This window comes from Equus quagga, chromosome 9, assembly GCF_021613505.1.
Source record: "Equus quagga isolate Etosha38 chromosome 9, UCLA_HA_Equagga_1.0, whole genome shotgun sequence".
In the NCBI taxonomy this organism is placed as follows: Eukaryota; Metazoa; Chordata; class Mammalia; order Perissodactyla; family Equidae; genus Equus; species Equus quagga.
In genome coordinates this window covers 15,204,349-15,213,813 of record NC_060275.1, presented here as the reverse complement: position 1 = coordinate 15,213,813, position 9,465 = coordinate 15,204,349, and the positions used below count along the sequence as shown (strand labels likewise).

The following is a 9,465-nucleotide window of genomic DNA, read 5'->3' as shown; positions in this document are numbered from 1 at the left end:
GTTTTTATTCCCTGAAATTCTAACCTAATAAAATTACAGCAAGCTGCCTCTAAACAAGAGGGATGAGAGGATTGAAATCATTTGTGTTTAGACCACATTGAGCGACAGGTGATGTGGAAAGAATTTAAACATTTAGGGCCTCTGTACAATGCCAGCCTGCCGAGGATTTTCGCCGCGATGGCTGAGAGGCCGCTTCTGAAGCCTGGGACGCCAGGTCATCTGTCTGCCTGTTCTCGTGAAGATGACATTTATTTAATCTGCCCGTGCCTGATCTTTTATGGAAATTTCTAGAATGTTTGCCTTGTTCTTTCCTTTCCTTCCCTGCCACTTTCCCACCTGCCAGGGACTCCATCCCAGTGTAACAGATCCACTCTGCTCCCTCTACTCAAGAGTAAATGGAACTCAAGCTATTAGGCTTTGAAATAGCCTTGTTCAATTAACGCACGCCCTGGTTAAATCCGTGATATGTTAACTCAGCTTATTTGGATTTAGGAAATGCCCAATCATCCTGTTGACACAGCACCTAAAATAAGAAGCACATGCCAGGGCCCTTACGCAAAAGGACTCCCCTGGCAGCATAATGCTTGTATTTAAAAACAGTTCCACCAGGTGGCGCTCCACTGAAGGTTGGGCCCAGGGTCTTTGCCCTTCCTCCCCTTCCAGTATCGCAGTTGAATGAGGATCTCAAGAAGGTAGCCGCAAATTGCTCTGACAGATTTAGAAGATGATGGCACTTATCCCTAACATTTGACATTGTCCTCGGGTTAGACAGGACCTCCAACTGCTTCCCTCATTAATAGGCTTGTCTATGATCAAGTTCCTCTACCTCCCTCCCCAGACGAGCTCATGATCAACACACAACCAAACCATAGGGCAGATGGAACAAGTGAAAGGAGGCTCTCAGGGCTGCAGGGCTTAATGGAGGAGGCAACTCTCAGTCAGGTTAGCCTGGTACCCAGCAAGGTTGGGGTGGGCAGAGAAGGCACTGTCAGCATCTCATCCGTGGAGAACCCTCGCTGCCCATCAACACTCTTCTAGAACACTCAGAGAGTGACCAGCTGAGAAAGATAGGATGGTGTTGACATGGCAGAATTAATTACATTTCCATTTGGACAGAAGAAAGAACCTGAGGCAACTTCTCCCATCAAGATCACTGTAGGTATTTGGCCTCAGCACTGATGGGCATCAGGCCACAACCAAAAGGGACTAAAGAGTCAAAAAACTCTGAGAAGAGCTCTCGGGCTGCCGCCACTGAATCCCCTGAAAGAGCCTTCCCCTTTGTATTGGCTATAGATGAGTTTGCTTTTTCTAAGTGACAAAGGTTCTATTGAACGCCAGCTTCATGATATCCTCCTGATCCTCAATTCCCTCAAATGTAAGTTGGAAAGAATAGTCTTTTCCTTGTGGTGCTGTGATGAGGCTTGGAAATAAAACATGAGAGTCCCTAACAGAGGGCTGGGCACATAGCAGGTCCTCAACGTATAACTCACTCACTCCTTGCTGCTTTTCTGAGAAGTCTGGAGAACAGGGGCTTTAGAAACACAACAGATTGAAGTAATTATTACATATGAACCACCAAAGCTAAGCTGCTAAATACCTTGGGACAGATTTTCGCCACAGGTACAATTAGACAAATCCCCTCAGCGCCACCTTCACCAGCTTCAGCCTCAGTCATTGGTTTATGAACGACGGGACAGAGAGCCTGAGGCTGCCAGCTGCCCTCCCGTTTGCCCGCTGAATGGCTCAGGGAAAGTACCCAAAAAGACAAAGACATGTAACCCCAAATAATCTGGGCACTGCAGCCTCAGTGGCAGCCACACATTCTGAGCCATCCCAGGGACACTGTGAAATAGATGAATCTGATATTGAGTGCCTTCCATTTCTTCTTCTGTATCCCTCCTTTCCTCTCTCATCAAAGTTGCAAGCCCTCATCTTTCTTTCCTTTTCTCCTCTATCAAAACTTGGTCTCAGGGAAAAAAAATTGATTATCAGTAATTTTAAGTCAATGGACTTTAGTACACGGCTCTCTCTCTAGACAAGATTTTTTCCTCATTTATTCACCACCAAGAAGGTGGTGGAAGTGTTTTGGAAGGCAAGGATGTTCTCTCTGAGATCACACCAAAGGACACCTCCGCTCTGTCTATCTAGGCTGTTGGAAGCAGGAACGTGTTTCAGGAGCTGCTCCTCAGTAGCAGGTGGGGGTTTGGAAAAGTCGGGTACTTGCTCCTGGAATTCCCAAAAATAGCAGTAGGTATCCATAAATAAGCATTAAAACTGAAATACAGAATGCTTGGCATTTAACATTTTTAAAACGTTGTTTACCGATTTCTTTCCTCTTTGCAAACTGTTAGAGTTGCCAAGCGGCTCTTTTAGATTTGGCCTGGCCCCACCTCTCAGTTTATGACCCTGGCTCGAGGAAAACAATCTGATTTCAAACAAGCCAATAATGTATTTGTGCTTACTTAAATATGCAGCTTTTATCCCACTCTCAGTGTCAAGCAGGTAAGGCAAGGGTAACCTTTGGATGTAGGACACATGCTTGGCTTTGACAGCTGAGAGGCTAAAACAGAGATGGCAAATATGGAGCTCGTTTGCCAGCAATCTCTGCTCCCTCTTCCCTAGCAGGGTTTGCTGATCAATCTCAGCCTTCGTTCTCAGACAGCAGGGACAAAGCCTCACTATCCTCAATGCAACTGTTTGAGAGCGGGCGCTGAGATGAAACTTGGATTAGAGCTGAGTGTGGGTCCCTAAGTGGGAGGGTCAAAGTGGATGCCAATTGTTAAACGCCTTAAGACAGTGCAGAGGAGGTCTTTCAAAAGAGACAACTGGTACCTCTAAAATTCCTCCCAACTCCACTGTTGGCTGATGCCTATAATTCTCTCATTAGAATGGACTCGAGTCCACTAGAGCCCTGGAGTCCACAGCCTTGGTGACTACAGGGCACACACCATTCTAAGTCCTCTACGTAGGTTTACTCATTTAATTTTCATAATCTGCTATTATCCCCGTTTTACAGATGAAAAAAATCGAGAGTCAGAGAATGAATTGCCCAAGATCATACAGCCAGTAAGGGGCAGAGCCAGGATTATCAAAATAGGCCTATTCTCCCTCACCCCCAAAACCCTTGCTTTCTCCACTGTATCACACAGCCTTCAGGGGGTGAGGATTTGAGAGGGAGCCAAGGGAAGACAGCAGGGGAGGCAGAGAACTCAATTCCTGAGGGAGAAGAGAACAGAAGGAAGGCTGCGGGGCCAAAGATACACCACCCAGACTTCACAGTCCGACCTTGGGCTGGTCTTGGGTTGAAGTAAGAGAAGCTAAGAGTGGAAGCTGACATTTCCCCCAAAATCAAGTTATCTGCATCCAGCGAGATTCAGCAAACTCTCCCTTTGGGCAGCCAAGATGAGAAGCAGATGGCAAATATTGAGTGTATTTCATACATTCAGTGTGATACTGTGTGACACTGTGTGATAAAGGTAATCGTAGACATGTTATCAACGTTGTTGCTGTTAACAACAGCAAAATTATATATTGTTATTATTCTCTCTCTCTGAGTCAATGTTGCTTTTAATGAGCAGAAACTGCTGAAATGCTGTGCCTGCTCCAGCATGGACCTCGTGTATTTCATACCTGGAATGGTTTCTTTTTAACAACTCTCTTATCACACGACAAAGTTAGTTTTAGTAATAATCATGAAATTCAAGAAATAACAGTAACAGCAGAGAAAGAAATGCAGATAGTGAAATTTTTCTTTTATTAAACTTGACGTATATAATCAAGGCAGTTAAATAAATAAATGAATAAACAAGTAAATAAATACTACATTACCAAAAAAGGGGGGAAAGTAGATACTTTTAAATTAGGTGTTTTTTTTTTTTTTTTTTAAAGAAAAGGGCAAAACCTTTTGCCGGTATGTTGGTAACAGAGAACATACCAGTTTTTGTTTTGGGGACTTTTGCAAATTTGTCAATGATTGCATCCAAATTGATCTTGTATATTCACATTCAACAGGCAGCAGAACCAGATTTATCAATCCAACTCATAGTTGATTGAAGAATATTTTTCATCCATTTTAATTTCTCCAGTTTTTTTTTACCTGTAACAAGAGACATGTAAGTAGTTCAGGGAAGTCTTAAGCATAAGGATAAATTTGACAGAGACTCATGTGAATCCTATGTGACAGCAAATTCCAGAAACAGCAATATAGCCCCCTTCTTTGTTTCTTCAGGATGGATTCTAGCAGCTTTCAGATGTCTCCACAACTGAAAAATTTCCACTAAAAACCCATCACCAGGAAGCTTATCGCGAAATTTCTGTTGTATTTGGTTCTCAAGTTTTTCTTCTGCGAAAATCACAGAAAATGGATAAATGACAGCAAATGGACTTATCCAAGCCGTTGTGTTCTTGTCCAGTTCTCAGTGAAAGTGACTCGGGCTTCAAATACAGCCCTTGTAATTTCATCTGGCAATGTAAGACCAACACCTTTGGCCATTTCTTCTAACATTTCCTCCTTGAATTTGATTCTCTTTTTTATGTAACTGTCCATTTCCTCACTTTTTTCCCTTTGGCAGACGTAACAGCCTTCTCTACAATTTCTTCGCACTGATCTTCAAGGAACAATTTTAAAGCATTGTGCACCCTGTTTAAGGTGGCTTCTGACAGTTTGCAAATATTTTTGTATGGTCACATAGAGCAACAGAATTAAAGTCACTCAAGTTTGTGCCTCTGTCTACAATCGTTTCCATTGTCTACTTCTCATGCGCTTTTTGGAAACAAAACACGTGTAGCTGAGCCCTAGAGAGTTGACAGCCAAGTTAACTTCCATGCGGAATACATTATTTAAGGATAAACAACAAGAATGTGCTCATTCAGGCTTAAGTATATAATATTAAACTCAACAGTAGGCACAATTGCTTAGAACTCAGGCCAACAGAAGATTATTCGGGCGGGGAATATGTATCAGTAACATTATTTAGAATTGCCTGTGCATGGTGATAATAAAAGGCAGACCAGTTTTTAGATGGCTTTACTAGTTAGTGTTTTTAAATTTTCTAAAATTTAGACGATGCCCCCCTCCCCTTAGTCCTGTACCAGGCAGATTCTCCCACTGCCCACTCTTTAACCCGCAACCTTCAACTAGAAAATTCACTGCCTCAACGCTGTGGTGTAGATCTTACGAACATCCCCTTCTGCTCCCACAGACCCTGTAACTTCCTACCATCAAACTGCTTTCATTGTACAGGATTGTAATGGATTTAAACACTGAAATCCCACAGGTTGATTTTCTCCCACTCAAGCTACAACCCCTTTACCTGGGAAGGGACCCACAGACAGCAGAGTCCAGATCTTTCCCTCTGGTCTCAAGGCCAGCTCTTCACAGGGAATACGGGGTTTCCTTCTGGGTCTTCCCTCCAGCTCCCTGTACATTCTGTCTCCCTGGCATCTGGGAGGTGGGGTTCTTGTCCCCTTTCAGACACTAATTAGCTTTGGAATTCTGGCAAAAATGACTTTTCCTCTTGCTTCCTCACAAGCAAACATTTAACTGAGTGATTTCCAGGGCCCCTTCTAGTGTCCTCAGGGATTGGCTATGAGGTCAAATGACCTCGGCCGCCTGTCTTAGGCCCCACGGATGGTGGATGGTGCCGATGCAGTGAAAGGTCAGCTCCTGGCACCGCCTCTCTGACCTTTCCTTGCAACCCATCCCAGGGGCACGGCTGACTTTTCAGACTGTCACATTTCCTTGTTTGGCATCTTTAGAAGACTTCCGGATGTCTCTCTTTAATCAGAGCCGGATTTCCTGGGCAGTGCCCTCCTCATGCAAACATTCTTATTTGTCATGGCAATGCCCTCAGAATGTGCAGGAATGATTTCTAAATGACAACTCCCCCTCTGTCTAGGGCCCATACTTTTGCTGCATACACACCTCACACCAACCTGTGTTGGAAGATGGGGGCGGAATCATTATTCCTGTTAGAGACAGGGAAAGTGAGATGCAGAGAGCTGAAATACCTTATCCACAGAGGTGCATGCAGATGCCCTTAAGGCAGAACTGGGACTAAAACACCCCTACCCCGACTCCAACCAGCTCAGCTCAGGCTTGGCCCAGGCCCAGTAATCCTGGTTACACAACTGACATCCAGCAGCCACTCAGCTAGAGAGTAGAAACAGACACAGGGCCTTGCCTCTAAGAACTTAACGATTCAAAAATCACAAGATTTGTACATGAGTATTAAGATATCTTCAGAAATATGAAAAAGTGGTGATAGCATAGAAATAGCTTGTTTCTATGACTTTGTATATTTTTACATCAGGACATAAAAATCTGTTACCTGTTCTGGCAATGGCATAGTTAGGAAATGGTCCCCAAAAAGCCATTTACCAGGGATGACAAATTTGTGGCATGTGCCCTGAAAGTCCCTGGGGATGTTTGTGGCAGATGGTGACTTTATCATGGGTCTCTTCCCACTTAGCACAGATACAGCCTCAGAATCTTTCCTAACACAGCACTCTGCTCAGCCACATATTTCAAGCAAGATTTCAACTAGTGGGCCAAATTGGATTTGCCATCCCTGCTACAAATTTTAGGCTTATTATTCTAGGAAATGAAATCTGGGTGGTTTGCCCTTTCAGTGGGCTGCCTGCCTGGTGTACCTTCTCTTCCCCCAAACCCCAAACAAGTGCCGGGGTCAACTAATTTCCAAGAAGTGAGTAATCATGGTTTGAAACAGAAGCTACACACCTGAGATGTATATGACATTTGCTGGAGTGACAGCAGTTTACTGTAGAAACGATTCGCTTGCAAGAGTCTCCGTCCTACTCCTCCCCCTTGCAGAATCCCTGGGGCAGGTGTTCTTTGTAAAAGACCCCCGGCCAGGTGATTCGAATGTGTCCCACCCCTTTGAGAATCTCAGTTTGAGAAATTCAGTTCTCTGAGATATTTGCCATTTCTCTGAGGACTGAGTCTTGAAGTCTGAATCAAATTGCCTAGAAGTTGTTTGTGGGGAAATTTCAGCCACAGGAGTGAGTGGAGAGGGAGGTACTTGGCGCACCAGCTGTGCTCTTCGTCCCTTCCATGGCATCCGCTCTCCCTGCCCCACCCTCCCTTCAGGTTAGTCCCACTGTCAACATTAGGAAACTCTAGAATTAAGGACCGGAAAGGAGGCTTGAGCCCTGTGCTGGGCTGAGTAATGTTCCCCCCAACATTTCATGTCCAGCTGGAACCTCAGAATGTAATGAAGATAAGGATTGAGATGAGATCATACTGGATTCAGGTGGGCCCTAAATCCAGGAAGAGTGTTCTTATAAGAGACCGAAGAGGGGGCTGGCCTGGTGGCGCAGCGGTTAAGTGCGCACGTTCCTCTTTGGCGGCCCGGGGTTGGCTGGTTTGGATCCCGGGTGCACACATAGCACCACTCGTCAAGCCATGCTGTGGTAGGCGTCCCACACATAAAGTGGAGGAAGATGGGCACAGACGTTAGCTCAGGGCCAGTCCTCCTCGGCAAAAAAGAGGAGGATTGGTAGCAGTTAGCTCAGGGCTAATCTTCCTCAAAAAAAAAAAGAGACTGAAGAGGACACACAGATGAAGGCCATGTGACGCTGGACACAGAGATTGGAGTGATACAGTTACAAGCCAGGGAATGCCAAGGATTGTGAGCAGCTGCCGGGAGCCAGGAAGAGGCCAGGAAGGATTCTCCCTTAGAAGCTTCGGAGGTAGCATAGCCCTGCCCCCCTCTTAACTTTGGTCTTTTGGCCTCTAAAACTGTGAGAAAATACATTTCTGTTATTTTAAGCCCCCCCCAGTTGGTGGTAATTTGTTACAGCAGTCCTAGGAAATGAACGCACTTTCCAAATGATGTATCTGCTCTCAGTTCTTTACTCAGACTCTGCTCTTGGGAGACGGGAAGTCCACCAAGTCACTGGGTATAAACATCATCCTATTACAGAGGAGGAAACTGAGGCAGGCACAGTTTCGCTCACAAAGCAGCTATGGGATGCAAGCACCTAGCAGCTGTGTTGCAGCTTTCAAGAGGCAGAGCCCGTTCCCCAAGCAACGTGCGGTAGAGAATCAGTGGTGCTGAGTGCCAGCTGAATGCCCCCAGCAGCTCTGTGAGCCAGCGCCCAGCAAATGGCCGGAGAAAGCGGAAGGCGATGGTGCGCTACTGGGTGCTAGAAACAGTCACAAAAACAGAAAGGAGGGATGCTTTTCGCAGGCAATGGTTGCAGGGAGAAGGACCATGGGGGAGAGGCGGATGGGGGAATCTCTTCCTTTACCCCTTGGCTAAACAGATCTGTAACCGGCCTCCTCACCAGGTCCTTTATTTCCCTCGTGTGGTCATTGGTTGTGAGGATACAGTTAATCAGGGCATTTTGCCCGAGAAAACTACTTTAGCGAATAATAGCTCAGAAGACCACACAAAGGTTCTTCTCTTTCTCTTGTTTGATATATTTTTCAAGGTAATAGTTCTTCCTGTTTTTTGAGAGCTCCTAGATGCAACCCATATTTCATCTTTAGGGAGAGAAATCCTCAAGTCTTCTTGCCTTTTCTTTAATGTATAAATATCACTGAAAATAATAGAAAAGCATTAGCAACCTATGCTGTATGTTTTCATAAACTTAAATAATAACCACCTGACCAATAATCTTAATCCCCTTTGGAAAAGAAAAATACCTTTTCTAATAAAGAAGTGTCCTCATTAATGATGATTTAAATCTCCATGGCATTGTTGATTCCCCTTTGGTGGACAGGAAAGAGGCCATTTTCAGAACACTGGTAGATTCTAGACAATAGTCACCTGGTCTCCTTGTGCTCCCAGCTGGCAGGAGCTGGTGTCCGAAAACGTCAGGAATGGAGGGATGGACAGCAGCAAATGAAAAGGAGGATGAACAGAACATCTGACAGCAGCATCTTTGCGTCGCTGGGTGTGCTGCCTTTTCCTCGGCCTTCTTCCCCAAGACAAAGCCCATTTGTGTCCTGCTCATCTGCCTCTTTGCTCCTAGTATCTCTCTAAGGATGACTCAGGGGCCCTGCTGAGCCAAGGAATTTCTGCAGGCTGGCATGGCAGCCATTTGATCTCTGTGGCAATAGAATGCAGATAGAGGAAGGCGTGTGTGAGTGGAGAGAGAAGCCAATGAGGCCTCTGTCTACAGGTTTCCGAGAAAGGCAGAAGCTTGTTTCACGCCACACAAAGGGCTGGCTGACCCAGATAGATTGAAATCTTGAGATTGCTTGCATATCCATTCTAGTAGGCTCCATCACCCATCCCATTAACAGCAGGAGCTACACAGAAGCATGGAACGTGACTGAATTGTTGCTACCTGCTGAAATGGGTTCTAAGAAGGGCCATTTTGTATTCTCAAGATGTACACCAAACATACGCTTTATTTTCATGGTTCCTGAACTACATTTTGATAAACTGGAGTGATTTATGGAATATATTCCAAATAGAGGTTAACTCACTCCTCTGG

General features: G+C 45.1%; 1 long non-coding RNA gene across 2 annotated transcripts; it reads right to left on the bottom strand.

Annotated features, from left to right (window-relative positions):
- Positions 1–3,731: 3,731 nt before the first annotated feature.
- LOC124245077 (uncharacterized) lies at positions 3,732–8,973 on the bottom strand. Of its 2 annotated transcripts, none has more exons than XR_006890177.1 (2): positions 8,669–8,973; positions 3,732–4,096 (listed from the first exon to the last, which is right to left on the bottom strand). It is a non-coding gene; the product is annotated as an uncharacterized LOC124245077 (long non-coding RNA). The 2 variants fall into 2 exon arrangements; XR_006890178.1 differs by having other exon boundaries at positions 8,793–8,973.
- Between the last annotated feature and the right edge of the window lie 492 nt (positions 8,974–9,465).